Below are 18,994 nucleotides of genomic sequence, written 5' to 3' on the forward strand. Positions count from 1 at the left end.
CTGGAGCTCATCGAAGGCCTAATCAGAGGACCCCCTCCCTCAAAAAAAAAAAATATTTTTTTTTTTTAAAAAAAAAAAGAAAAAAAAGAACCCAACTCAAAAATGGAAGAACACTCAAACATTTCCACACATCATGAAACCATTAGAGGACAATTATATGTCTTTCTCCTTCTATCCGAGCCTAAGAGGTTGGGCCGCAAATGCATAAGTTTGATTGAAAATTGGTTAGTATAAATTTGACTTGAATTCTATTAGTTTAATAAACTATATTTGATTTTTAAACGAGTTATGTTTATATAAATTCAGTACGACTCATATAATTTTATTTTTATATTACTATTCTAGCTGTGAATGGCAAAATAAATTTAATACTCAATTTAATTACAGACTTATTCTTAAGTATAACTCCATAACTACTATCTATCTTAGTTTGGACCCTCAAGCTTCTTTTTTTAAAAAAAAAAAAAAAAAATTACTCTTTAAAATTCTTATAAATTTAAAATTTTACTTCCCAAATTTTTAATTTTTTTTTTTTAATTATACCGTTCAGATTTTAAACGCTAATTCCACCCCTGATCCTAATCGTCGGACGGACTTCGATACGGATCCGGCTTCAGTGCTGTGAATAAAATAACAGCAGATATGCTGTTAAAAAATAGATGGTCTAGATTTGATGGCAGAAATTTTAAAAGGACGACGTCGTCTTTCAAAAATCATCTAACGTTTAACTCTAACGTCTAATTTTAAAACTAACGTTTTCCTACTGGTCATAACACGAAGCAAAAAAAAAAACCCCAGCTCCAGGCATTTGGCCACACGATCTCCATGGTTTGAGCTTGGTAAGCTCATCCTCCACCCCAACTCGAAGCCAACCACCATAGCGTACGTAGTTTTTTTGCTTCATGTTCTGACTGATAGGAAAACGTACGTTAGTTTAAAATTAAACGTTAGAGTTAGACGTTATATGGTATTTAAATGACGACGTTGTCCTTTCAAAATTTTTGCCATCAAATCTAGACTGTCTATTTTTAATAGCATATCTATTATTCTTTTATTTACAGCACTGAAGCCAGATCCCTTGGACACCATCGTCAGCTGGCTCACGGCTAGAATTTCCGTGACTCATTCATCATGAAACCAATAGTGCCATTACATGACAATTTCTATAGAGACCCACCGCCGCTGCACATGATTTTTATCTCCATTTTCTTATATATTTATATTTATAATTTTAATAGTTTTTTATATATATTTTATTATGTTGTATATTTTTTAGTAACAAAGACATGTGTCACCTCCTGATAGGAAATAACAAGACAGTACCAATATAAGTTTAACGCGAGATAAAAAAAAAAAAATTGATAACCGTTTTAACTTTAAAAAAAAAAAAAATTAATAAAATTTAAACTTTAAAAAGTAAATTGATAAACCTCGATATATTTATTTCACCTTTTTTTTTTTTCTTTTTTTTTTTTTTTTTCAAATTACAAGATCGCATATCGATGCGATCCAGAAGCAGTGTACAAGCAATATGAAAGAGAAGTTGGTGCATTCAAGTGGGCAAGTAGTGACGGTAAAGTTCGTTAAGTAGTTGTGGATTAGGGTCCCACCATGACAGAGAAGTCAAAGATTTTGTTAGATAAAACTCATAAAAGTATAAATAAAACGTAATAAATCCTTTCTTCGAGGGCAGTAAATTATGTAAAGGGAAACGTCCCCCTATCCTTGTTGCTTTGCATGTGCTATTGTCGTCTCCTCTGACACAGCACGTGACCCAAAGCTGCGCCAGTTTGACAAGAATGCGCACCGTGTGCAGTGGCCCATTTCTTTTATTTCACTACACCATCACAACAAGGGTACAACAACTCCTCACATGAAGGTAGACCCCAGTGTGTGGAGCCCACCTTCATGTGAGGGATTATTGTCCACTTGTTGTGTTGGTGTTGTAAATCTAACATTTTTCTAAATGTATTACTAGCACCGTAAAGGGTAGGCCCCCTTTGGTAACTCTTTCTTTATATTTGACTTGAAAATTTGTTTTAATGGCAGTAAAAAATGTTTCATCTGATTATGATATAAAATAAAATAAATTTATATGGAAAAAAATAAAAAAAAATTATGCTGTAGTAAATTTTTTTATTTAAATAGAATTAAAAAATTATTAATGTGATATAAAAAGTAAAAATAATTAAAATATTTTAAAGTTGATATTTTTTAAAAAAAATGTGAAAATCAAAGAAGAAAAGAATATTGCCAAACGGGGATTACGAGTCATATGATCCATGCCATCCTTAATTTTCAAGATCCAGAAATTCACCGACATATATAATAATTACACTTCTTTTGTACACGTAGGCAATTCTATAATTTAGAGGAATCATTTGATTCATTGACTTGTTTGAAAAATACTGTGCCTATGCATCATTTCTTCTTTGCCCAAGAGAGCCTCCTATTTTTCTTTTTTCTTTTTTTCTTTTTTAAATGGGATTTTATAGCCTATGTTAGTACGTTCCTCCTTGAAGAGTATTAGAGTAGGTTAAATTAATTTTTGTTTGTTGTTCCCATCTCGTTAGTTTATTGCGAACGTGCCATATTATAGAGTCTAATTAGTGTGTAAAGTTAGGTAACTTTGTTTATTTTTTTAAAAAAATCTACATACCCTCAAATTACCATATTGACAATGTTTTTTTTCCAAATTTTTAATTAAGCAAATATCCCTTCAAACTACTAAAAATATTGCCAATGTCTCCCAAGGCCAACAAAAAGATAATAATGACCTTAAATTTTGTTTCAATAAAACAAAACTACCCCTATAAATTTGAAAAAAAAAAAAAAAATCTTTTTTTTTATTTAAAAAAAAACTATAATTTTTTTAATTTATTTAAAAAAAAACAAAAATTATTTTAATATATATAAAATTTAATTTTTCTGTTAATTTTTAAATTTGGCCACCTTTGGTTTTTATGTATTTCTTATTTTATTTTATTGAATCTTTTAGTATTTTGTTAATTTATTAATGATATTTTTGTTATTAGGAAACATTGATAATTTTTAATAGTTTGGATAGACATTATTAATTGGGTGATAGTTTAGGGGTACGTGGACTTTACCTTTATTTTTTCTTTTCTTTGGCCTTATTGTATTTTTGAGGTTTCTCATTTGATAATCTTATTCCTACATCTCACTTTTTTTTAACAGTAAAAAAATAAAAATTAGCATATTTCGTGTTACCCTATCCATCTCCAAATAAATCAAATTATGTTACTTGTCTTTGTTATGAATACTTTTATTCCTGGATGACCAACTCAATTAAACTCGACAAATTCGAATAGGTAATTGAAAATGATTATGAAGCATACGTTAGTGTTAGATAAATTGTCCTGTGAGGGCCTAAATTTTATCACTTGTAGAGAAGTATGTACTCTACAGTGATTGAGATCTAACTTTATAAAGAGGCAGGGATCATGGACGGAACTAAGGGAGGCTGGTAGGAGCCATGGCCCCCTCAATTCTAAAAAAGAAACAAATAATAATAAAAGTACGATGATGTGGCGTATGTTGCTTAGTTGTCATGGCGACAAAATATATTGCTTACGTGTCATAGATGGGGATAAATGATGGGGATAAATGATTTTTATTTTTGAATAATGATTCACTACCACCTAAATATACAACTTTTCACCACTTCAATTTATTTTTAAAAAATAAAAAAATTCAAAAAGTAGTGGAGGACCACCTTACCACATAGACAAGGTGGTGAAAAGTTGTATATTTAGATGGTAGTGAATCATTACTCTTTATTTTTTGTTCGTGTGTCATGTTTTAAGAGTTTGACGTGGGTATAATTGATAGCTGACAAGTCCTCTGTGAAGAGATTGACAAAATAAATTCAGGTTAAAATTAGAAATTCAAAGTTTTTGTTTATTACAGAAAGACCCTTATGAAATTTGTTCGTTTGTTTCATTCCCCTATCAATCATGAAGGATATCTCACAATCGGTACACTGTGCCTATCATCTTTATTCTTTCCAGCTGCATGTTGGAAGTGTGTGTGTGAGAGACCATGATTTGTTAGGGTAACGCATGTTACTAAATGCCAATTGTACAGGTTGCTTGTTTGGGATAAAACATCTTCTTCTTCTATCTCTCTCTCTTTTTTTTTTTTTTTTTTTTTTCTTTTTTAAAAAAAATTTTATTTATATATATATTCTATTCAAAATGAGAATTACAACACGATAAAAACACAAAAATGGTGGACAACCCAAACAACAACCTATAAAGAATCAAGAGTCGATGCGAAGACAAAGAAACTAACAAGAATAGGCCAAATAAATGATACCAATGTAATTACAAAGAGCTATAACCAGAAGCAAAGCAAAAGGCTTAAGAAGGAATAAATCATGTATTGAACCTTCTTTAGCACGGTGGTTATAAAAAGCCACCCTTATAACGAATTTTAGAATGCGCGGGAAGGTCATGAGGAAAGTGTAGGGGAAAATTTTGTACAAATTTGATTTGCATAAATGTGTGGCTTTAGATGATTTCGTCATAATGGCCCTAATTTGTTCAAATTCCCTGAACACAAGGGAAAAATGAAATAAATCTGATCAAATATCCTTTATAACGTTTGACATCCCGTGTACTGAACTTCTATGGCCCTAATTCCACCCTGATGGATGTCCAAATTCCCTGATTTCCTTTTCTACTTTTTCCCAAACTTCATGTGCAAGGCCGTGAGTGTAGACACTAGACAGGCTGTTGAAAGCACGTTATGCAACTTTAGGAAAGGGGATCCAACTCTAGCGTGGGACAAGGCAGCAACTTGAGATAACTAATTATAAGCATAATTCAAAGCTACGAAATGTACATAGATCTAACCATGTGATACATTATTGCCGAGTAATGAATAATATTATTTAACAGGCTACTATACGACTATCATATAATTAAGATGTCGTGGCAATGAATATTAACCCTCATCCTCTTCCCTTTTTTTTCTTCCTTCAAGCGCTGATCTAATAAGGGTTGATTTTTACGGTCTACTAAATAACGTTATCTGTACAACAACATGATAGATCTACCGACTTGATGCCCCAACTTCTATTCACACTTTGTCTGCTCCCTTTGGTCTCTCTTTTTAATGGTAACTCACATTTTTCTAGCCAAAACCCCTTTATCTTGATTTCAACCGCATACAATTTTCCCTAAACATAAGAGAGAAAGAGACGGAGAGTAAGGGGCATGTGGTAGCCATTAAGCACTTCACATGCAATCAGCAAATTTGCTGGTATGGTCATTTAAAGAATGCCAGGCAACAACTTTCGAAGTAAACTTCTTTATTGCGTCCACCAATCATAACCGGCATCATTAAATTCTTATCACATAAAGAAAACAAGTTGCATGAAAATCGTTTGTTTAAGCACTTTCGAATTCCTCCCATACTAAGGTTAGAATTCTTTTAGATGCAAACAATTTTTTTGGGGTCACACTCATGATAAAGTTGAGTTTTACCCAATTCGTGTTGAGAATGTCTTGGACGGGTATGAGGCTTGTCCTTTAACCGTGAGTACACGAAGTGGCCACGTCTTGAAATTTTCCGTCAGTTTTTTTTTAAAGGTCAAATATTGGAGGAGATCTAGCCGTAACTCGTAAGGGGTCGTGCATTGCATGCACGGTAAAAGCACGGAAAGAAGACCTAAGGTAATAACCCTACTGCACTACTCATGTTCTTGCATGTGGGTATGTTCCAACTTCCACATGGGAGCCAGACTCATCTCAGTGCTCGTAGTTCATGGAAAAAGCTCACCACCGTCGCTGGGAATATAGTTAATTAATTTTATTTTATTTTTCTCTTTTTGTTTGCTTGAAAAGGAAATTACATGCATTAGCAACAAAAGCTTTGTGAAGGGCGGGGATTGAGATCCGTTAATAATCGGGGTGTTTGAATTGCAATGCAATTTGGGCGAATGGTGATCCACAAAGAGAAGCTGCGGGGCTTAATTGTTTTGTGCAAGTGAGCTTCATACAATCATACCTTGGATTGCTCGACAAGAACGGAGTCAAAAGTTCTTATGAGCAAGGCCGATGACCAAAATTTTTTTTTGGTAGGGCCAAAAATTTATTTAGAAGGTAAATCTCAAATGGTCACTCTTGTAATTATTGTTCAAATTAAAAGTAATTTAGAAAGTAAATTACTTTAAAATCTCAATTGGCCTATCATAGGCCATTGTCCTAGGTCATGTGCTGCTTAGTTGGCACACCTACTGATCCTACTCACAGAACATTCAGCATCCATAAGTCATTTTAACATGATGAACAATAGGTATAAAATATTCCAGGTGGGGAGCATTATAGATCCAGCTTCTAGGCATCGACTTACCACCATGGGGCTTGAATAACCCGAGAAAAAAGACTATGGGCCTGGTGGATTTCTACTATGGGTGATTAGTATTAACCTCCTTTCTGCGAGCTGATATCAGACCAAAGGTCGGAGAGGAAGAAGCCTCATAAGTGCCAAATTTCTTGGCCCACAGGGCCACATGGGCTATTGGCCTCCTTGAAGCAGACTCCTTCCTAAATGCCTTTCTGAATATTCTTCAATATCTTGACTTAATTACAGAACTTGAGAAGCAGATGAACTGGGCGATCATGGTCTACGGCTGGAGAAAATGAGGACAAATAAAGGCTTAAAAATGGCCTCTTTTATCTCCTCCTTATTTGGGCTTATGGTTGGATAAGCATTTTGACAGAACCTTGGGCCTACTTTTGGCCCAAGTGATCGAATTGGATTTTACTTTGTCCCTCCTCGATTGGTTAAAAAACTCTCTACTAGTTCCATATTTTAGGGACCGGCTTCCCTTCGATTGGTTGCCTCTAGTTTTCTCCCAAATCCATCTATCTCTGCATTTATGCCATACCATTTAATTGCAATCCAATGGTTTAGAGAAAAAAAAACAATGGCTCACCATCATGGATGAGGATCCTCTCAAATTACCTACCTGAATTTGAGAGAATTCGAGTAGTTAATTGTGAGAAATAACTTATGAGATCCACCTCACCAATAGATAAAGAGAATATTGAAAAAAGTGAAATATTGAGAGAAGAGAACATTGAAAATGGGGAGGAAATTAAATACGGTAAATGACGTAGATAGATGAGAGAAAATTGGAGACTCCCGATGAAGGGGAGCCGCTCCCTATATTTTATATGAACCTTGAAGCAGAGTCAAACTACAATGCATTCGATTAATTGGTAAATAAATCAACTATAGCAAGTAACTAGTTTTAGGAACCAACCTAGGACATTATTTAATTTTAGGTACTATGAGATTAAAGTCTCTTTTGGTAACTTGAAAATACTTTTATGTTTCTAAAATAATAATAATAAAAAAACACATTTTTCTTAAAATCATTAACAAACAATTCAAAACATAAAACTTTTCATATTTTTTTACAGGAATATTTTGAAAAAACATGTGCTTAATTTTTAATGTGTATGTACTAACTTATTACTTTAAAACAACGAAAAATAAAAAAGATTAGAGAGCGATGGTCACACGGCCACCTCCAATAGAGGATAGAGGTAGTCGTGCGACCACCCCGATCAACTAGGGTTGGCTGCGTTGCTACTCTTTCTTTCCGTTGAGAGTGGTTATAAGACAATTTTTTTTTTTAAAAAAAAAAAATTAATTAATTTTTCTATAAGTAAAAACTCAATTTTACACATGCTCATGTTTATCAACATAAGCATGTTTTGTATTTATTTCTTTGAAAACAAAATCAAACAATTTTCTTAAGTGGATCCTAGAGAAAATGTTTTCTTAAATGTGGACTCTGCTTAAAAATACTTTTAACATTTACATTACGTTAAAATACTTTTTCAAAATAATAATAAAAAAAAAAACTTTTCAAAACAATTATCAAAGGGACCTTTAGCTGAAATTTGGATCGTGTAAGCAACACTTCGATTATTGTTTACATTACTGGTCAAACCCATAATTAGGTCTAGAAGTCGTTAGAGAAAATTAGTGTTGCCCATTCATAGGTTCAAATTGACTGACACCCAACATGATGAGACAATCAAATGGAAAGAGAACAAAGTCTTGCATAGTTTATTTATTCATTTTTTTTCAAATGGAAAGAAAGCTTCCTAAATGGATCCAAGTGTTAATTAATAGAGTAAAATAATGTTATTATGTGTGGTAAGATGGAGAAAACAATTTCGTAGGGGGGGGGGGGGGGTGGTTTAATAAGAGGGGATAATTTGGGTGGTTAGGGTACAAGAAACAATCAGATTGATGGGCTCTTGCAAACAACCCCCTGTACCCTGACAGAAAGCATAGGTGGCAAGGTGCCAGCTGTGGCTAATGACATCTCATTTTCTGTGTGCTTAAAGCCACTAAAATAATGTTCAATTCACTGGTTGGATACGCACCAGTTGGTTGCAGCAGCATCCATAATAGGAAGCATATAGGCCCCCCACCAGTCGTTACATAACATGTTTAACTTCACCATATTTAAAGAACTGTCCAGATGTGAAGGACCATTTGGTAGATTCGTCAGAGCCCATAATTAGAGGGATGCCCTGCTTCTCTAAACCCACTTTCATCTCTATATCTGTGAGCCCTTCTCCTTTTTCATTTTTCACATCTACTAACACCTTTTAGGAAACATAAAAAAGCATAATGGCTTCCGTATTAATCAGGTTATCTTGGATTTAGATCTCTAATAATTTACTGTATGAATTGTTAACAAATATGAAAGAGAGTTTATCGGGCATGTTTGTCCTAACAAGTGAACGGACTACTTGATACTTATTCGAACAGATAGGTTTTAAAATGACTCATTCAAGTTATTTCAACTAGCTTTTATGTTTATATTTCTTTAAGAGTTTTGAATTCCATTTGTAACTCTCATGCACTACTCTTATAATTCTCATATGTTATATATTAATTATGTAATTATTGTATTCATGGCCCCATTCAACTATAAATTAGTCATTTTATTGTACAGTTTTTATTAAGTAAAAAAGAAGAAAAATGTAGTTAAAACAAAGTTTTAATGTGTGAATGTAGGTCATAAACCGAACCACCTTAATTTTATGTTTCTCATCATTATTTTCATTTCTTCCTTCAATTATATGATTTAACCGATGAAGGGGGTTTATCAAAGAGAATCCCATTCAGAATGTAACCGTCTATATAATGTCATGTCATTTAAAATTAAACCTAAATCATAAAAGAAATCATTTCAGTTGAGCCACATTGTTCAGAAGTCCAGCACATTGGGGAGCAGCTGTATATTGAAGGGCAGTATATGGGCTGAGAGCCAATGATAAATGATAATAGAAAAAGAAGGAGAAAATTAAGATATCCATGGGCCCAGACGGGGGTTAGTTGGGGACAAGGAGGCCCTACGCTGCGCATCAACATTAACACTGACGAGAGTCGGTTCTTTTGGAGTGGTCAGAACGTGGTGGTCATTGCAAAGCTTTTATTTTCCTCTATTTCATGGTACTCATTTTAATTCACCCCAAGTGTAAATCATTATTATAAAAAAAGAAAAACATACCTCTATTGTTGTCGAAGGAACCCTCCATTGATGTCTTTGTGCTTGTATTTTCTTTGTGTTGGTGGCTGCAAAAGGGAACCATGCAGCTGTGCGTGTGTGAGAGAGACACAGGAGGAGAGAATAAAATTCAATGGGCTAGTTCTATTTATTTAGGTGAGAGTAGGGGCTTCTTTGTTAGGTATATTTGATATTTGTCCTATTGGGCCTTAGGTTCTCTGTCTAGGAATTTCTATCTAGACCATTACCTCTAACAGGCCGGGTTAGCCCTTCAAGACAATTGCACTGGCCAGAATAGCTATCCTGCCACATTAGTATCCTATTCGGATTAGGATTTTCTATAATTAGTTGTTCAAATATAAAAAAATTTAGACAAATAATTATAAAAGATAAGACTTACTTGGCTAAATAAAATATTATCCGTCCAATTACTTATCCCGTCGGGCGAAACCGCGTACGCCTTATGGAATGATGCTCTCTTGATACATGCAAAAGTAGACCCCTCTAGTCCTTGCCGTTTGTCAAGGATGTCAGGATATTCAATTAATTCTTTTTAACCTGTCATTTTCTCTTTGATCGTAACATTTGTTTGGCAATAAATGCGTTTGCCGCTAAAAGTCGATCGTTTTTTATAGTCAAAATGAAAATCAAATTTTTTTTTTTTTTTTTTTTTTTTTTTTTTTTTTTTTTTTTTTTTTAAAATGAAGTGAATTTCATTACGATTTATTATGTGTGCAAGAAATCTTTGCTGTCTAGATAAAATTGGATAAAATCTGAGTATAATTTGATATTTAAAAAATAATATTTAAAAAATATTTGTAAAACAAAGATCACTTAAACCTGAGACAAAATTCTAAAAAGTGACATCGGCTCTATATTACCATCGTGTGTCAATTTAAATATTTTTATATTTTTTTTCTCAAAATACTCTTAAAGTTATTAAAAAATAAACATTTCAAAAAAAAAAAATTATAATTAATAAAAATTAAACAAAAAAACTGAAAATACGAAATATGAGTGGCTCTTTTCATATTATTAGCCATTTAGCCCCCTTAAGTTTTTCTCAAATAGTTAGTTTTTTTAATAACTTCAAGAGTATTTTCAATACTTTAACACGGGTTCAAACTTCTTTTTAATAAGTAAGGCCCGACACGTGAAATATTTATTTAAAATGAGAGGTAAATGATGGAGTTAAGATTTGAACTCAGGACTTTTGGCTTTGATGCCTTCTTAAATCACCACTTGTTCTAAAAGTTTAAGCTGACAAGAATAAGTAAATTTAATTACTTAATCAATACTTTAACATTTTAGAGAAAAAAAACGTAAAAGTAACTAATTTGACAAGTGATGGTAGTATAGGGGCATTAATGTCATTTTTTAAAATTTGGAAACGTAAATAAAAATATAGTGATAATTAAGGAGGCTCAAATATATTATCCTCATTTTTATTTTTTATTTCATTTGAGAACAAAGAAAAAAGAGTCCAATAGTGTGAGGCTCATTTATTGATCGAGCAACCATGTTTTGTGGTATGCGAATTCTTCAATTTCGATTTTCCTCCCCAAATGTTTCCATTAACTACCGAAATTTTGAGTAATTCTGTTTTTTTTCATGTCCACACAAAAAGGGAGAAGGGAGATTCAAATTAGTGACCTCCGCTTTATGAGGCGTAGCCCCCAGCCGATTGAGCTACCCCTTGGAGACAATCTTGAGTAATTCTATTAATACATTAAGTGTCTATTAATTAGTGTACATAACAAAATGAAGTGATTTTTAAAATCATTATTATACGTGTGATTGATCAAATGATGATTTTAAAAGTTACCTCATTTTTTTTTTATGGATACTTAATGTACTAATAGAATTACTCTTAAATCTTAAAGCATTCTCGTCTTTATTAAGCTTAGCAGTTTAGAGAAAAATCTGGTGAGTTGATGTCGGTGATCACCGCAGACTGTAGAGTCACCAATTTTTATTTTTAAAATAATAATTTATAACGTTTTTTCTCATCTCAATAAAAGAATAAAGATATCGTTGAGAAATAATATTTTTAAATGAAATAGTAAAAACAAATAGTTAAAATAGATAGGTGAATATTTAAAATAAAATTAAAATAAAGTAATTTTTAATTAAAATAAAGAGAAAACTTATTCAACTAGATGTGAATGCTCGGGTCTAAATTTCTAATATTGTTTGGAATTTACAGGGAATAGTGTAAGTCAGCCAATGCACGTGAGTCGTGGGGCCTGGGAATTCACTTCGCTTTTATGTCTGGGTTGGCAGATATGAATTTTTATATATATATATATATATATATATATATATATATATATATATATATAATATCCACTAATAATTCTGAGTTGGATAATAAATTCTCATTAAGCAAATGATAACCACATGCCTTGTAAAATGAGTAATTGAGTAAAAAGAGTAGAATTTATTTAGTTAAAAGAAGTAACTAATTAAATTGCATTTAACTTCTTGCCCTCTAGTACGAGTGTTATTAGGAGTAATAAAGCTTTTGTTGTAAATTTTTTTTATAAAATGTTGTAATAGTTCTTAATTAGTAAAATAATTAAGCAATTTATTTATTTATTTTTAAATAGAGATTGTAATAAATATTATCAACCATATACTCTTAATTATTTATCAATTATGAATCGTCATATCAATTTATAATGTAATAAAAATTATATTACTTCTAATATTTTCCTTTCTTTTTTCTCTCTTAGGAGGAAAAAGAAGAAAAGAAGAGAAAAGAATGTTGATGATTGATCAGTGGCTTATTAGAGAACCTTTTCAAGCCTTTCAATGACCCTTTTTTTCTCTGTGGACCAGGGTGCCCCACAAGATTAAAGCACTGTGCCACTAAAATGACCTTCAAAACCATCCCATTTGGCCTATCAGAGTCGACCTAATATAGCCCCGTAGGTCATAGAGCCACATTGGACACAAAACAAGTATAATTATTGTACAAAAGCTGTGCCGGTTGTTGCCTTGACCATCACTCACATGATTTCATTCAGGGGGTACCAAAAATTGTGCTTAATGGATCAAACTTGATATAATTATTATACTGAAAATATCCTCTCTTTTTTTTTTTTTTTTTTTTTTTTTTTTTTTTTTTGTTGATTTTGTACCATAAGTAAGTGTCCATCATGGCACATTGGCACCATGAGGTGCTGGATCATGCATGTTAGGTGATCCCTTTCCAGCATGGGATTTGGAACTTTGGAGGTATGTTAGGTATTTGCTGTGCATCTTAATCTTTTGCCCCCACAAAAGAAATTCTAACATTCTGTCTCTTTGGATTAACAGGCCATGCTAATCAAGATTCAAAAATCTTTCATGATCAGTAGGTAGGGCTAAACTAACTTTACTGTGTATGACATTATAACTCGTGGCCTATCTTTATCTTGCCCATAATAATTGCCACTGATTTCTCAGCGACTATTAGACGGGTAACGCTACGTACTATATTTCTATTTTATTATTGTTCTACTAGGCTGATGTGACAGAGAGATAGCGAATTCAAAATAAATAAAGTTTAGTACTCGTTTGGTTTAGCAGTTTCAAAACATTCGGTTTGAAAAGATAGAGATTTCAAAACGCAAAATTACTGATAATGCAATCTTTAAAATCGTAGTTAAGAGTTTGTGAAAATCGCGGTTTAACTTTTAAAATCATGCATTTTGAAAAATGTACCCTTTGCTTGCGGTTTAAAAACATGAATTTTTATAACACAACTTTTATTTTATTTTCAAACGCACTATTTCTCATGATTTTATTTAAAAACGCATGTTTAGCATGTAAAAACACAAAGTCAAAAACACTATAAATACTGGCTGGAATATCTCCGGGTTGACCAAATTGTAAATTTAATTTTTTGAATAATTACAAAATTGAATAAAATGGGAAAACCTTAATTATAGCAATTTGGTTGTAAGCTATGGAATATGGAGAAAGTCGTACTCGAGCCCAAAAGAGAACAAAGAAAGCTCCATGAATTTGCAAATCAAAATCTCAAATTTGAAGGTTGATTTTGGCATAAAATAACTATTAATTAATGGGAAATTCCAGAAAAGGGGGTCTTCCCGGCTAAATTATTTGAACATTTATGCCTTCACATAAAAGTATTACTGCATTAGAGTCCAAAGAAAATTAATTAAGGTGTAAATGGATTGGTTAACACGTAAATTTGAAATTAATTGAAGGATGTAAGATGATGTAACAGAACATTGTTTATGTAATAGAGGCATTTGATTGTGATGACAAATCAAATAAAACAGTGATACTGGTGTAGCGGGTCTACTCATTCTCCTCCAATAATGCTCTGCCCTTAACTCTAGCAGCTTATCATAAAATCAATCTTTCTTTCTTCTTCTTCCTTTCTCCTTTATTTTATTTTATTTTTTTTAATTGAATAAGAAAAAAAGGTTACGAAAGAGGATAATTCCCACTTTTGATACAAAAGGAAGAAGAAGTAGTCAATCTTAATAAGGAAAAAGGGTGTAGGCTCTCCAACAGTAGACCCAAACCAAACTAAAACAGTGCTAAAATAATTACAATGTTTAGAAAATAGGTCAAACAAATTATCCGGTCCTATCAAAGGGCTGCTCAAGGCGGTTTGAAAAGCTAAAGGAGAGCAGATTAGGACAAACCTATTTGCACCCCCACTTCGAAATAGTACCAGCTACCAAAAGATGGTTGAAGTAGTAAAAGCGTTGTTAGAGTCCAAAATGATAAAATTTATGAGCCTTACTCTTTCACAAAAGGCACCTAAGAGAAGATGTTTGCTCAAGGCTTATAAAGCACACAACCCAAGCATACATTGGCAATGTGAGACTCTTAACACATCCCCTCACGTATGGCACTATTGTCCAAAAACATGTACAACGAGAGGGATTGCTCTACATTGTCTAAGGCCCTGAAGCTTTGATATCATGATAAAGTATATTGAGCCTTACTTTTCCACAAAAGACATCTTAATGGAGGAGGTTTGCTCAATGGACTTTATCAAGCACACAACCCAAGCATACATTGGCAATGCGTGACTTTTAACACGAAATTAGGACTGAAAGTAAGAGAGGGACCAACACAAATTCAAATACAGTAATTTTCGTTAAAGGAAAATAATAATCCAAGTAACATAAAAAAAAAAAAGAAAAAAAAAAAGAAGCAAAAGCAACAACACAGTTCCAGTTGAAAGAAGAGGTTGAGAGTCTATTAGTGGTGGCGCGTGAAAACCATAGGCCACCACTGGAAGGCCTCTCTCTAGCGGAGATCGCAAGGATGCCTATGAACTGCTGACAGCCGATGTGGGGGGAAGGATGGAGGGTGAAACATGGTCATCACACGTCGGAAATGGAGACAAACTCTCGGGCACGTGTATGACACGCTCCGATTGGGGCAAGCATCAGTGGAAACGAAATATGCCGGCGAACCCACTGGAGAGGCGCATGTTGTGCAAAAGTTGATAGAGGAGCGTAGATCTAAATCTAAAATTTTTGACTCAAGCACCTAGCTAAAAATCGTAGAAGACACTGTGGAAAAAGGGGATGGCCGGTGAACGCTGTGTTAAAGGGAATACCTTGAATGAGATGGATAAAGGTAGAGCAAGCTCTAGTAAAATAAAGGCCTCAGCAGAGACGTTAGGAAAGGGAGGAAAGGGAGGAAAGGGGAAGAGAGGAGGAGGAAATGGAGTGGAGGAGGGAAGTATAGAGCTTCCCTCCTCCCTTGGTGTTTGGCCAGAAGGATTATTCAGATAAAAATAATTTAGAGAGCAGGAGCGTCTTTCAAGGCGATTGTCTTGTTTTACATATCATAAAATCAATCTTAGAGTGTTCTTATTTAGCTCTTCGAATTTGGCTTTTTTCTAAAAATTTTGAGAAAACTAAAAAAAAAAAAGGTAATAAATCTCCTAAATGTGACCCATTCTTGGGTGTTTATCGGGTGTCTCCTTGCATTTGTCATTAGCTCGCTAGCTCCAAGTTTCGCCCTACTTCTTCCTATACTTTATGAACCCTTTCCGCTATGTTTTCTGCCGCAACACTCAACATTGGGAGCTTTTATAAATCCAACGGCATGTCTAGTAGCTTAACATCCCACTGCTTGGGTTTGTTGCTTCAGATATCGGGTCAAGTTGTCGGGCGTCTAGTAGGTCACCTCTGTTTGCGGGTGGCACGTGCTACGATATTTGAGTTTATGCGTCAAAAATTTCCTCCATAGGATCACCCCAAAATGGCTGAGGAATTTCACATCCAGATCTGACGTGATGGACTTAAGCCCTCTGTGTACGCGGACAATTTCTTTAACGAAAAGGTTGGCCACATGCGATGCATCAGCAGCTTTCCTCCAATGTATAAAGAGTCATTTTCAAAAACCTATCGATCACCACCGAAACAAGAGTCTCTACCTTTTCCGAACTTAATCTTTTAAGATAAGTAATGATTTAACAAGATATCAAAACCGTCGACTTTATCACACAAATTTCAATTAAATATTTTACGTGCTAAGTCTCAAGTATTGAGAGGGAATTTGAATCCACACATTTATAAACGAAATTAACATATTAATTAAATTATATAAATAACAAATTCTATCAACTTAAATTTTTAGGATAAGCACGATGAAGTTAGAGATGTCCCCGATATCCTTTTTCGTTTTTGCACTATTGAAGGTTTAGGTGTCCAATAGGACCAATACTATATATATAATGAAAGCCGATATAACATCAATGTCACATATATATTTGACTGATCGTATCTAGAATGCCATTATTGGATGGTAGGGATTGTCAGTAGGTCAAGTTGCATTATCTTTTCTCGGTGAGAATGTTGTTGCGTTATGGTTTAAGGTTTCAACTTCTTGTTACATGAATGAGGTAGATTTGTAAGCTTCAAAATGATCTTGGCAGACGAGCTTTCAACGTGCATATATATGGCGATTTGTGAGGCATTGATTAGGGATTTTGCACTTTCTACTTTCAACCTTGGAATGTTTTTGTTTAGATTGCGTTATTTTTTTATGTATTAAATTCTTCAAATCTTCTTCTCTTCAGTCTATCCAATGTGTGTATATATATATATATAGATGGCACAACAAACATATATTTTATACTTCAGAGAAGAATTTTGGTACCCATCAGTTGCTGTTAATGGCTGGTTGAAGCATAGCGGTACCATGGGCTCGAGATTTCGTACCCCATTAACCTATTCCACTTTTGCTTGAGGCTGAAGCTCCTTAAAATGGTCAATATTGGTGAACAACTTATTTACATTACTTACTATAATTTGCAATGTCAAGTAAGCTTGTAAGAAATAATAGTAAAAACAATAGTATTCGAAGCATTTTTCAACGCGATTAACTTGAGGTGTTGTTAAAGGTCAAAAGGGGCAAAGTTTTTCAAATGGGAGAAAGCTAAGCCGACAAGAATACCCTATCAATTTAGGCATGAATATATATATACCTAGATGCTAAATGTCATGACCATTAGTGGTGGCGGTTAATTGGTCTTAAGAAAATCTCAAAAGTGATTGAGCATGTATTTGGGTGAGAATTCGAACTCTGAAATGAAAATTCTCAGTCCTATTAGTATTAATTGCTTTGAATCCCACTGATGCATTGATAAAGTTGGATCAAATTATGATTCTGTCGAACTTAAAAGAATGCCTGCAATTCTTACCATTTACACCACTATAGTGTGACTCGAAACAGAGAGATGCTGCCCATGTAAAATAAGATTAAATCAGGGAGGAAGTACAATCCCTAATACGAGTCAACCAAATTCTGTATTTGATAAATTAACCACAAGAACAAAAAAAAAAAAAACAAAAGGGCAAAAAGAAAAGATGAAAACAAGAGAAGAGGGTGCAAGTAACTGTCACACCACCGCATACAATGTGACCCTGTCCCTAGAGATGAGGAAAATGTAGGTGTGAGGTGCTCTGTCCTTGTAAGGGCACCTGCTCATGCACAGAACTTGTATAGTTGTATGTTCCATTTTGGAACCTATCTTCATCTGCCCAATGGGTTCCACCCAAAAACATCTCCACCACCCGTTAATTCTGCTAAGAAAGGAATGTACAGCAAGATTAAGATCTAGCTATACATTTTTTTTTTTTAAAAAAAAAAGAATTATTATTTACAAGCATAAGAGAAACTGCAATCTGGCAAATGATTCCTTGTTGTTAGGTTATGCAACCTAAGAGTGGGTTACATAGCCTAATTGTCTTGAGTAGTCTAGGATGCAAGATTTATCTGTCTAAAGTAGGTGAGCCCAAGAACCTCATCTCTTAAGTAATCCAAATTTTTGTTAAATTTGAATAGCCTAATAACATGAAATTCTACTCCAATATTTCATGAAAGATTGCATTTGTTGATACTTGTGCTTAAATAGATTTTAGGCCTCAAGAAATATGTGATAGTACAAGTGCCAATCTGACACTTGGGCGTAAAAGAAAGACATGTATCCTTAGAGCATTTTTATTAGCCACCCAAATATTATTTTGGCTAGTTAGATGTTAAAAGAAAGGTAAAATAAGTTATATCTGACTCAGCAATTTGGAGAGCTGCTCCAATGTCTACCAAATTTGTTCAATCACCAAATATATATATATATATTAATCTCTAACGTTCTCTTTTCTCTCAATAAATGAGGTAAAAATATTTAAATAGACTAATAAAAAATAAATAGCTAAAAAAAAAAAAAATTTAAGCTAAAATAAGAACAAATTTAAATAGACCAATGTGCCTAAACTAGTGGCTTGTTAGCCCCTTGATAAGGATTAGACACCCAGAACTCTTGCCTAAGAGAGACATCCTTCACGGAGGAAGTTCATTGGATCAAAGAGATTCATAATGAAATATAATTGACATGGAGCGAATTATTACGCATTTAAAAGATTTAAGTCGTTGAAAAATAATAAATTTAATTATTATTTTAATATTATTATCACATATAATTCTGAACTTTTCTTCATTGAATAGAATTGACACAATAAAATTTTAATTTAAGAGATAATATGAAATTATATTCAAATTTGAAGTGACCTATTTTAATTCTATATCACTCAAGAATTTGGGTAAAAACAATCATTTTATATAGCTGAAATAACACGCCAGTATTTAGGATCACGTAAATGTCAATAAAATTAATGTGATATTATTATAGGGAAGGGTGGCAGTCTGGAAGGACAACTTCTTTATACCTTGCTTTTAAAACATTGACCCACTCCTAATTCCATTTGCAAGGCAAACCATAACACACCATGATAAAATGTTAAATTTAGATCAACAATATATTTTTCATCTCAGCAATTTCAAGTACATAAAAAATTAAAAGGATAAAGTTTTTTTCTTCTTCTTTAAATTGGGTTGAAACTGCCCGGACTAAATTAAGAACTTAATTCTTTAATTCTAAAAGAG

This window comes from Alnus glutinosa, chromosome 2 (genome assembly GCF_958979055.1).
Source record: "Alnus glutinosa chromosome 2, dhAlnGlut1.1, whole genome shotgun sequence".
Taxonomy (NCBI): domain Eukaryota; kingdom Viridiplantae; phylum Streptophyta; class Magnoliopsida; order Fagales; family Betulaceae; genus Alnus; species Alnus glutinosa.